The sequence below is a fragment of the Montipora foliosa genome, chromosome 6 (genome assembly GCF_036669935.1).
Source record: "Montipora foliosa isolate CH-2021 chromosome 6, ASM3666993v2, whole genome shotgun sequence".
Classification (NCBI taxonomy): Eukaryota; Metazoa; Cnidaria; class Anthozoa; order Scleractinia; family Acroporidae; genus Montipora; species Montipora foliosa.
The window spans coordinates 36,943,733-36,953,732 of record NC_090874.1 but is presented as its reverse complement, the minus strand read 5'-3'; the positions used below and the strand labels follow the sequence as shown (position 1 = coordinate 36,953,732).

General features: G+C 43.6%; 2 pseudogenes; one reads left to right on the top strand and one right to left on the bottom strand.

Annotated features, from left to right (window-relative positions):
- The first annotated feature begins 2,399 nt into the window (after positions 1–2,399).
- On the top strand, positions 2,400–2,973 carry LOC138005487 (uncharacterized; annotated as a pseudogene).
- Positions 2,974–5,209: 2,236 nt separating this feature from the next.
- On the bottom strand, positions 5,210–6,263 carry LOC138005485 (melatonin receptor type 1C-like; annotated as a pseudogene).
- Positions 6,264–10,000: the final 3,737 nt, after the last annotated feature.

Sequence of the window (10,000 nt, the reverse complement as noted above, 5' to 3'; positions counted from 1 at the left end):
TAACTGATTGGTTGCCGTGTGTCGGTTCTAGTTTAAGTGTGACTAGCACAAATTGGTTTTGCCGTGTGTCGGTTCTGGCTAAACGTTCGCTCGTGTGTCGAGCTCAACTGGTTCGTTGCCGTGTGTCGGCGTTAGTTTAAATGTGTTTAGCACAAATTGGTTTTGCCGTGTGTCGGTTCTAGCCAAACGTTCGCTCGTGTGTCGAGCTTAATTATTTGGATGCCGTGTGTCGGCTCTTCTTAATCGTTTACTCGGGGGTCGAGCACAAATTCTACGCCGTATGTCAGCTCTAACTCAGTTTAGCACAAATTGGTTTTGCCGTGTGTCGGTTCTGGCTTAACGTTCGCTCGTGTGTCGAGCTTAACTGATAGGTTGCCGTGTGTCGGCTCTTATTAATCGTCCTCGTTGGTCTTTTACTTTGCTTGGGTGTCGCGTTTATGTGGCAATTATCCGTTTTTTAGTTAAACGCTTGCTCATGCATGGGCCGTTTGTCGGCCTTGGTTTCGCTTGGTTTATTTTATTTGCACAGTTTGCCTGTAACTGCTGGTCGGCTTATTTTATTTTATATCTGCTCGTGACTTTAGTATCTATCCAATTGTGGGTTTCGTTCCGTTTAGCATACATATCTAGAGAGAGCATTTTGTATTTGTCTCTTGGGTACTTTTACTTTCTCACCTATCCCTGTTTAGTGCCTGGACTTTGTTGGTTTTCTGCGCTTAGGGGTATCACGGTGAGTTTTTGTTTTCTCCTGTTTCTATTCCCTAGTGAGAGGCTTTAAAAGCTGAAATCAAGAATTTAAAAGAGTTAAACGACGAGAAGTCGGTGGATTCAGCTCTCAAATATGTCCGTCAACTGCTCTCCCGTCCCCCTTCAATTTTCGACGCTTTTGCAGCAGCGGTAGCCTTGGAGCAACTTTGTGACGTTGCTAGAGAGAAAGGTCATCATCGCGCAAATCGTTTTTCCATTATCCTACGTCAAACCAGGCCGTTGATGGGTTCTCCTACTTTCCAGCAAGTTCTACTTAAATTGCTGGGCTCAGATGAAGAAGTCGCGATTGCGAAAGAAATTCAGAAGGCAGTGAAGCAGACCCCTGTGGTTTGCCCTAGACCCCCCACATCTCTTCCAGGTCCCGGTGTCACTCGCCAAACGAATCCTGTTGTGTGCCTCCTCAGATGTGTTTTCCAAAATTCAGTGGTTTGCCGTCCATTTAAAGAATTTATTACTGCGACCGTAAAGGATAGAATTTGCAACGGTTCAATCAATGTTGTAGGGCGCCTTGGCGAAGTTGTACCACCTCACTTGGTTTTTTCCAATTACAGTTGAGCCTGGTAAACCTCGTATGTGCCACGATGAACGTTTTTTAAATTGTTGGATCAAAGATTGTCCTTTTAAACTTGATTATTTGACAGACCTCTGTCGGTACGTCGAACCTGGCCATTATCAGACTACGTTTGACGATAAAAGCGGCTACGATCATATTCACCTTCATCCTCGCAGTTCTACCTTCTTTGGTTTCCAATGGGAGGGTTGGTATTTTACATACGCCTGCCTCCCTTTGGGGTGGAAAGCTAGCGCTTTTGTGTCCCACACTATCGGCCTGACCGCTACCCATTTTATTAGATCACGTGGAGTTCCTTGCTCTCAATATATAGATGACCGGCATGTCGGGCAGTCACGTTTACATCCTCGGGCCAATAGCATGGACGCTTTCTCCAACTTTCAGTTGGCTCAAATGGCCGCTTTCATCGCCTGTTCCGTTGTTATTTCCCTTGGGTACTTCATTGGCCTCAAGAAAAGTTGTTTGATTCCTTCGACGGCTAGGCGCTTCCTGGGTTATATTTGCAATTCTGAGAAACAGGCTTTTCTCCTCCCTCAAGATAAAAAGGATAAATTTGCGGAACTAAGAGAAGCCATTCTTGACAAGAAAAGCGTTTCTCTTAAAACGCTCCAAACATTCGCCGGTAAAACTACATCTTTCGCCCTTCTTGTTCCGGCAGCTAAGCTTTATTCCAATTCTGTCTATCAGGCTATCTCTCGAGCATCTAGGAATTGTGCCCGCCAAGTCAAACTGTCGTTTGACGTTTTCTTGATAGCTGGCAAGGTTTCCTTGGAGGAGCGAGTCTCACTTACAGGTTCAATTGTTTTCGGATGCCTCTTACTTTGGATGGGGCGGATGTCTTTTTAGCCCTAGTCGACCCGACGTTGTGATACGTGGTTATTGGGATGAAGCCGATCGAGGACTTCCCATCATCATCAAAAAAATTCAGGCCTTACGTCTCACGTTAGAAAATCTCCTTCATCGTTCCGAAAATACCAGGGTGAATGTGTTTGTAGACAATAAAGCTCTAGTATCTAGTTGGGAGAGTCAAGTCTAAAAGTCCCCAGAGGTTTCTGACGCAATGAAGTCCATTTTCCAGTTTTCACTCAGTAGAAATCTCTCTCTTTCATTGCAATATGTTCCCTACCGAAGTAATCCCGCGGATTCGCCATCTCGCACACTTTCAGATCTAGACGCGTCTCTTGACGTGAAGCCATGGAACTTGGTGGACTCAACCTTCTGGCCTCATACCATCGATTTAATGGCCCTTCCTTCTTACGTCAAGTTGGATCGCTCAGGGCGTCCTTTGAAGTTCTTCTCCCCGTTTCCCTGTGTACAGGCCCAAGGAACCAATGTCTTTTCTCAAGTGTTATCATCCAGCGAAAACGCCTTTGTGTTTCCACCATTCACACTTATCGGCCCGCTCTTGAAGTTCCTGGCGTCGCGCAACCATGCCCTTTTACAATGATTGCCCGGATGTCTCGCGCAGGAAATACTTGTGGCCCCTCCTGCAGCGTCAGGCTACGGTTGCATTCAAATTGGGCCAAAAGGGGGATAATTCAGTTCTTCTATTCCCCGCTAAATCAGGCCATTCTGCTTGGGAATTCAGACCACTTCAATGGGATCTTTGGGTATTTCGTTTTGCCGCGCTTTAATAACTTAACATAACTGCGTATTATTGTCAAGTACAAACTCGAGGGATCCTTTTTTCGTTTTTCTTTAATTGTTTAAGTACATAAGATATTTGTTTGTCATATTAAAATTCTGCTTACTTTTATTGTGACGCCGTATGTGGTTTCGACTGGCCTATTCTCATTTAATATTTTTTGTACTCTGTATTTTACACTCCTACATTTATTATGCCCTTTTTGCTCATTTAGGACCTTACCCTGGTGCCAAGAGTTTGGGTTCCCGCAGTCAGTTGCCCAAACTGTTCCCACCCAAACGACACTTCTTTTGCGTTTTTCCAACATTGCGGTTATACACGAAAGAAGAACGCCACCGTTCCAGATTCTGAGAAAGTTCGTTTAGACCTTGCTGCAATTGACAACCGTTTCGAAGCCCTCCGCAAGGCCAAGAGCGATAAACCCTACCAGAAGCAGAAGTCCAGCCTACAGCAAGAGCTCGAGCGTTTTCTTCACTCGCTAACCTGAACTAAATCTCTTATATCGGCCACTCCGCAGGATTTAACGAGGTTTCTGATTTGGAAGGATAAAGGGGGAAAAACTAAAATTCATCTTCCCCAGTGTAAGCACTTTGGAGTTCCCGGGAAAGCTCGGTGCCGGTGTCCAACCAGACTCGCAGCTGGAACTGTTGATAATTTAATCGGGAAATTACGCTCCATTTTTATAGAAGCAGGGCGGGGTGATACTTGGAATGATATTTTCGGGGTGGGGAACCCGGCAGCTCATCACTCCTTGAGACAGTACCTCGCCTTAGTACGCGAAGAACAAGCAAAGGCGCGAGTTTGTAAAAAACAAGCTATTCCTATCTTCTTTGGGAAGTTGACCGAGCTCTGTTTATATCTCAAAGATTCAGTTTTTTCTAAAGGTATATCTGCTGTTCAGGGCTATCTCTATGCAAGGGACCTAGCCTTTTTCTGTCTTGATTTCCATTCAGGGGATCGTGACTCAGACCTGGGTAGGATCTTTACGAAGGAAATTGTTTGTCTTCCAGATGGGGATGGGTTTTTATTCCGCCACTCTTTTGGCAAGACTTTGAGAGGTGGCGGAAAAACCAATACCTTCATGATTAAGGAATGTCCGGACCCGAAGATCTGTCCGCTGGCAATTTACGGTTATACGTTAAGTTATGTGACCTTATGTGCGTAAACTTGAGAGAAGGCTATTTTACTCTGCACCTACGTTCAGCTGGGATAAATGACAGAGAAACAATGCATAGTTTTAGAAGTGGCTGTTCGATCACTCTGCCTTTGCTGGGCGTATTTTCGGAGGATGTAGCAAGGCATGTTGGGTGGTCTTCTATCATAACAGCCGACTATTATTTACAAATGGGCAAGGTTATGAATTTGGATTCAGTCGCTACTTCTCTGCATGGCCATGAGCACAGCCCCAAAATCAATAGAGGGGCAACCGCTTGCTTCTGTGGTCACTCGGGTTTTCTCTGAGAAAAACGATATAAGGAACCTTTGTCTAGCTTATCCTTAGGTTTTATTGTATCCTTTCCTTAACGGGTTTTAAAATGGGGTTTCTGAGTTTTGGAGAAAGGTCTTTTCTGTGTTCCCTCGTTACTGATATGGTCGCGGGAACTCTCTTTGGTTTACGAGCTATAAGCAGCAAGTCGCGTCGGCGGGCCGAAGGCCACAATCTTTTCCCATAACTCAACCGCGCCGTACAATGAGCGGCATAATTAAAGAATGAAAATGGTATACTATTTATTTAGGCTATATCAATATATTTTCATTGAAAGACTACATCGGGTTAAATATTTTGAAACACGATGAGTTATGTTCCCATAGCTTCAATATGGGTGAAGTAATGAAATTTGATAACTTTTTAAACTTCAGCTGAAGGAGCGCGGACACCTTCCATGGAAAGCCTGGAAAATAATTCATAACCACTTAGAACAGTAATTTATGGAACGTTTGACCAACGCCCTTAACGACAGTAAAATATCAAACCCCTTATAGAAACACCTCCCAAAATGACATTTGGAAGTCGGGTCTTAAATATTCAATATAATTGAATATAAACGAGAGGCATCTAAGCCAACGAAAAACCTCAAGGAAGTATTTTGGATGAACGATAAATGTATCATAAGGTTTTTAAATGTTTTAAAACTAATAGATACCGTTTTCTTTGCATACTTAATAAAAGTATTAATTAATGCTACTAGAACCAGAACACAAACGAACAGACTTCACCATGAAGTTTAATTTACGCGCCAAAAGAGTTCTCTTGACCGGTAGAAAACCTCTGTCGGTACGGTTTGAAGAGGGATAACCGCATGAGCCCTTTGTGAACTGCCAATCATTCCACTTTCTCTAGCACAGACAAATAGTTCCCGAAATGCTTTGCGATAGTCGCAGTTTGAAAGCCAATAGATGAACGGGTTGATGGTACTGGACAAGAAGACAAGGAAAGTTGAAACTGTGAAAACTCGACGCGGTAAATGTCCGCCTCCTGTAAACACGTCTATGAAGCCGATGACAGATACCGGAAAAAAACAGGATGAAACCCAGAGTGGCCTTCATCATTGTCAAGGTAGCACGAATTTCCAGCCATTTTCTGTATTCCTGATCTGCTCGCCGCCGATTGTCGTCCATCTGGGCAATTTGGTGGTTGCTTGATCTGATAGTAAAGAAACACTTAGTGTAGCTGAACAAGATGAATCCCATAGGTAATCCAATGAAAAGAAGAGCAATAAGAGTGGTGTAGGTCATATTGACGTCGAATGGGTAAATACAGATTGCTTTTCCCGGGTGAAATACATAATAACCCCATCCAACCAAAGGAGGGACGCTGGCGATGCTCGGTAAAATCCACAGCAAGGTGGTTATCACCATGATGTTTCTCCTGGTAAAAATAACTTTGTTAGAAATCGGGCGACAAACTGCGAAGTAGCGATTGACAGAAATCGCTGCCATGTTTCCCATTGAAACTATGGTAAAAGAGCATAGGAGACATCCTTGGAAATCGCAGACTACCGGGCCAAATGGTCATTCGCTTGAGATGAGGACCTTCAGAGAAATTGGCATGACGATGATAGACATCAAAATGTCGCTGACTGCTAAATTTGTCACAAACATGTTTGGAAGCGTACGAAGGCGGCGGTATTTGCAAACAGAGGCCCAGACGATACCATTACCAGCAAATGAAATGATAATGAGGAATGTCAGAATCAAAGGCTCCATTATCCTTGATACGATGCTGCGATTGAACAAGTCAAACTTCAAATTGGCATATTCATTCAAGGAGGCAGCCATGAGGTTCTTTAGCTTCAACTTCAAGAAAGACAGGTCCCGAATCAACACCAAGTTGAGATTCACTGACGTCAACAATTTTGACTACGATGGTACCTTAAGAGCGCCTCTCAGAAATTTTCACCTAAGACCGTGCAAGATAAAAAAATTGAAAATTGCCAAACTTTGTCACAATAAAGGACTACCAAAACCATTTTTAGGAAAAATATGTTTTAGTTTGTTTCGATAATTATGTTACCTGGACGGCGACTTTTTCGGTATAGGGCCTTGTGAGCGAGTGAAAACTACTCCAAAATGTCGTCTTTTTGAAATAACGAATGAGAAACTTGAAAATCAAAACAACACGGCACATCTAGAGTAATTCATTTAACCTTTCGCGCTGTTTAGGGTGCAATATACCAAAACTGGAATTTTTGACCAAAATTTTAAAATTTAACCTTTGTTAGAGGGTACAGAGGCACAGAGGAACAGTGGTTACACAGGAACAGTGTACAGTGGGTACAGAGGAACAGTAGGTACAGAGGTACAGAGGAACAGTGGGTACAGAGGTACAGAGGAACCGTGGGTACAGAGGAACAGTGGGTACAGAGGAACAATGGTTACACAGGAACAGTGTACAGTGGGTACAGAGGCACAGTGGAACAGAGGGTACAGAGGAACAGTAGGTACAGAGGAACAATAGGAAGAGGTGAAACAGTGGTTGCAGAGGCATATTCGGTATGGAGGAACAGAGGAACAGCAGTTACAGAGGGACAGTGGGTACAGAGGAATAGTGCATGGTAAGTGAGGAACAGTGGTAACAGAGGAACTCAGGAACAGAGAGAAACAGTGAACAGGGAGGAATGTTTAGTGGTTGCGTACCTCCAAGACTTACAAGTGGTACATTATCACTGAAAGCTCATGCATGTAAGGGCAAACCAGGCTATGGGGCCTGACAGCATTCCTCCGGGAATAATTAAAAAAAATGATTAGGAACTGGCCGAGCCTGTCATAATAATCTTTAACACATAGCTTTCTAGCGGTGATGCTCTAACATCACACCTATTCCGAAGGTGAAACAACCTCAACGTGAGAGCGACACCCGACCTATCTCGTTAACCTCTATTCCGCCTAAGGTCTAAGATTTTGTGGTCTCTTGGAGGCGCACGGCCGCTCCCTTCGCACCAAAGACAGGCAACCCCTCATAAGTTGCAAAACTGAACGCTTTAAAGAACCTTTTTTCCGGCAATGTGCCTGTATGCTCATGGCATATAATCTAGGAACTTATAGGCACGTAATGTACAATATAATATATACTCCTAGTTTCTAGCTTTTTACCTAATTATTGTATCATATAGTTTATAATTGTAAGGCCCAATCCATTTTGAACAGGATGTAATCAGTTTAAATTCTTTTTTAATTGATACCTATATTATTGTAAGAGAATTTCGTAATTCACTTATTTCTAATTTTAGGCGCGATGATTTTATTAATAAACTAGACTTACCCATAAAATCCAAAAATTATTGGGCAGCCATGCAACTCAAAATTGCTTCAGTTCAGTGACTCATATAATAGTAGCAGAAGGAAGAAGGCATTGCAACACAGTCACGGCGGAGTTTCAATGCCGCAATGGATGAATATATTTCCCGTCGACAACGTGGACAGGGGTCAACCATTCTCAGTCTTGACTCGCATTAATTAGTGGGCAAATGCTGAGTATTTTGAGGTCTCATCATAGGTTCGAGGAATCAGTTTTTCTAAAACTTTCTTGTTTAGCAGATATTTATGCCACGAGAATAAAATAAACATCCAGTGAAACGTTTGTGCATCGCCGGCGTTGAGATATCAAGTCTACGTTTTTCCACCATTCCCTACTCTCCGTCTTTCCCTTCAAAAGCATCCTTCTGTTTTCGCCAATAACCTCTGACACCCTCCTACTAAGTTCTTGATGTTGATCGGTGCGTAAAACCGAAATGCGAGACTTGTATCGTAGCATGTATTTAACTACAGGTGTTATCCATCTTGGATCACGCTTTGACAGGATAGCCGTTCGTAATGGAATGCACCTGTTAATACTAGACAGGACCTTCAATTATATTCTAGGATGCTCACAGCTTTTTCGATATTATCCGCCTCCAAAACTTCATCCCACCATTCCGAAGCGAGAGCCAGGTAAAGAGCTTGTTTCTGGTGCTCACGACAATCCCGAAATTGCACTTTCTGACTAATAGGCATAAGTTTCTTGCCAGCTGGAACGATAAATCCAAGGTGATCCGTCTTAATTAGCATCTTTATAGGATAAGTTTTTCCGAAGAGATCTGGCCTATTTGTGAAACAATTATCCAGAAATGAATCCCCTCGTGTTGGAAAATCCACCAGAGCGTTCCAACCAGTGATGCGTTTCAGTCTCGTGAGGCGATTAAGATCGCCACCGCAAACAATAGAAATGTTTGGGTGTTTTTCCAGCATTGTGTCAAAGAAATTCACAAGATAGTCCATTAAATCGCATTCCTGGTATGTTGTTTTCGGGGGGGCGGGGGGGGTGATAAAGACCAGATAATTGTATGCAATTCCCACTTGGCAGCGACACAGTCAGGAAACTAAACTCGTACAAATTAGAGCGATAAACATCAATGACTGAAAGATTATTCCTTGTGTAGATAGCAATTCCTCCTTTATTCCTTAAGTCGCTTCCAGACCAATTTCTATCTCTTCTGTAGATATTATAATTCGGAATGTTAACCACCGTGTCGGGTCCATCCTTTTTTAGATGAGTTTCCGACACAACACAAGCGTCGATGTCGTTATTTCTTAAGTCGGCCTCCAAAGCCACAACCGCTTGCACCCTGCTTTTTGTTTTCCCCAAGCTACAGATGTTAGCGAACAAAAGTTTAGGGACAGCAAGCCGACTTGAGCTAGCCGAGGTGTGTTCGCGGGACACCGCTTGTTTTGGTACAAAGACAAGGTTGCAAGGGTTTCGTCGTTTTTCAACCCGCAGCCAAGGAGTAACCGACCCGCTTTCCGCTCTACGTCCAATGACGACAGAAATATCCTGAACAGTTCTCTCCTCCACTTGCTGAACATCTTTCCTCGAACCCCCACGACAACCACGAAACCTGAGCAGCCGTAGTTTCTTAAGCGTGTCAAAGACAGTGCTCGAAGGTTTACCAGCGTTTTTTCTCAAACCGGGTGGATAGTTTCTGCCATAAACTAGCGTCTTGCTTGCGTTATCCGGGGTTTGCTTTCGTAAATCATAGCTCTCCTCAGAAGAAATAGGGCCAGGGTTCCTCTCCACGTTCATATAAACTGTAATTTCTATCGATGACAAGGAATCATTCGTCGCCGCTAGCAGTACATAACCATGCTTAACAGGAGTGAGTTACAGAAAAATGGGTTAGAGAAAAGTGGTTTTGGAATTGTTCAATGTAGGGACGCAATTCACTTTTAATTCTGCATTTTAACTGTAAAATCGGTAAATTCTTTTGATGGACGCGGATCCTATAAATTACCACTTTCGTATTCGTTTTGTCCCACTTGTGACCAGTGTTCCTCTGCTCCTCTGTATCCACTGTCCCTCTGTACCCACTGTTCCTCTGTACCCACTGCTCTGCTGTACCCAAAGTTCCTCTGTACCTCTGAACCCACTGTTCCTCTGTCCTTCGGTACCCACTGATCCTCTGTACCCACTGCTCCTCTGTACCCACTGCTCCTCTGTACCCACTGATCCTCGGTACCCACTGCTCCTCTGTACCCACTGA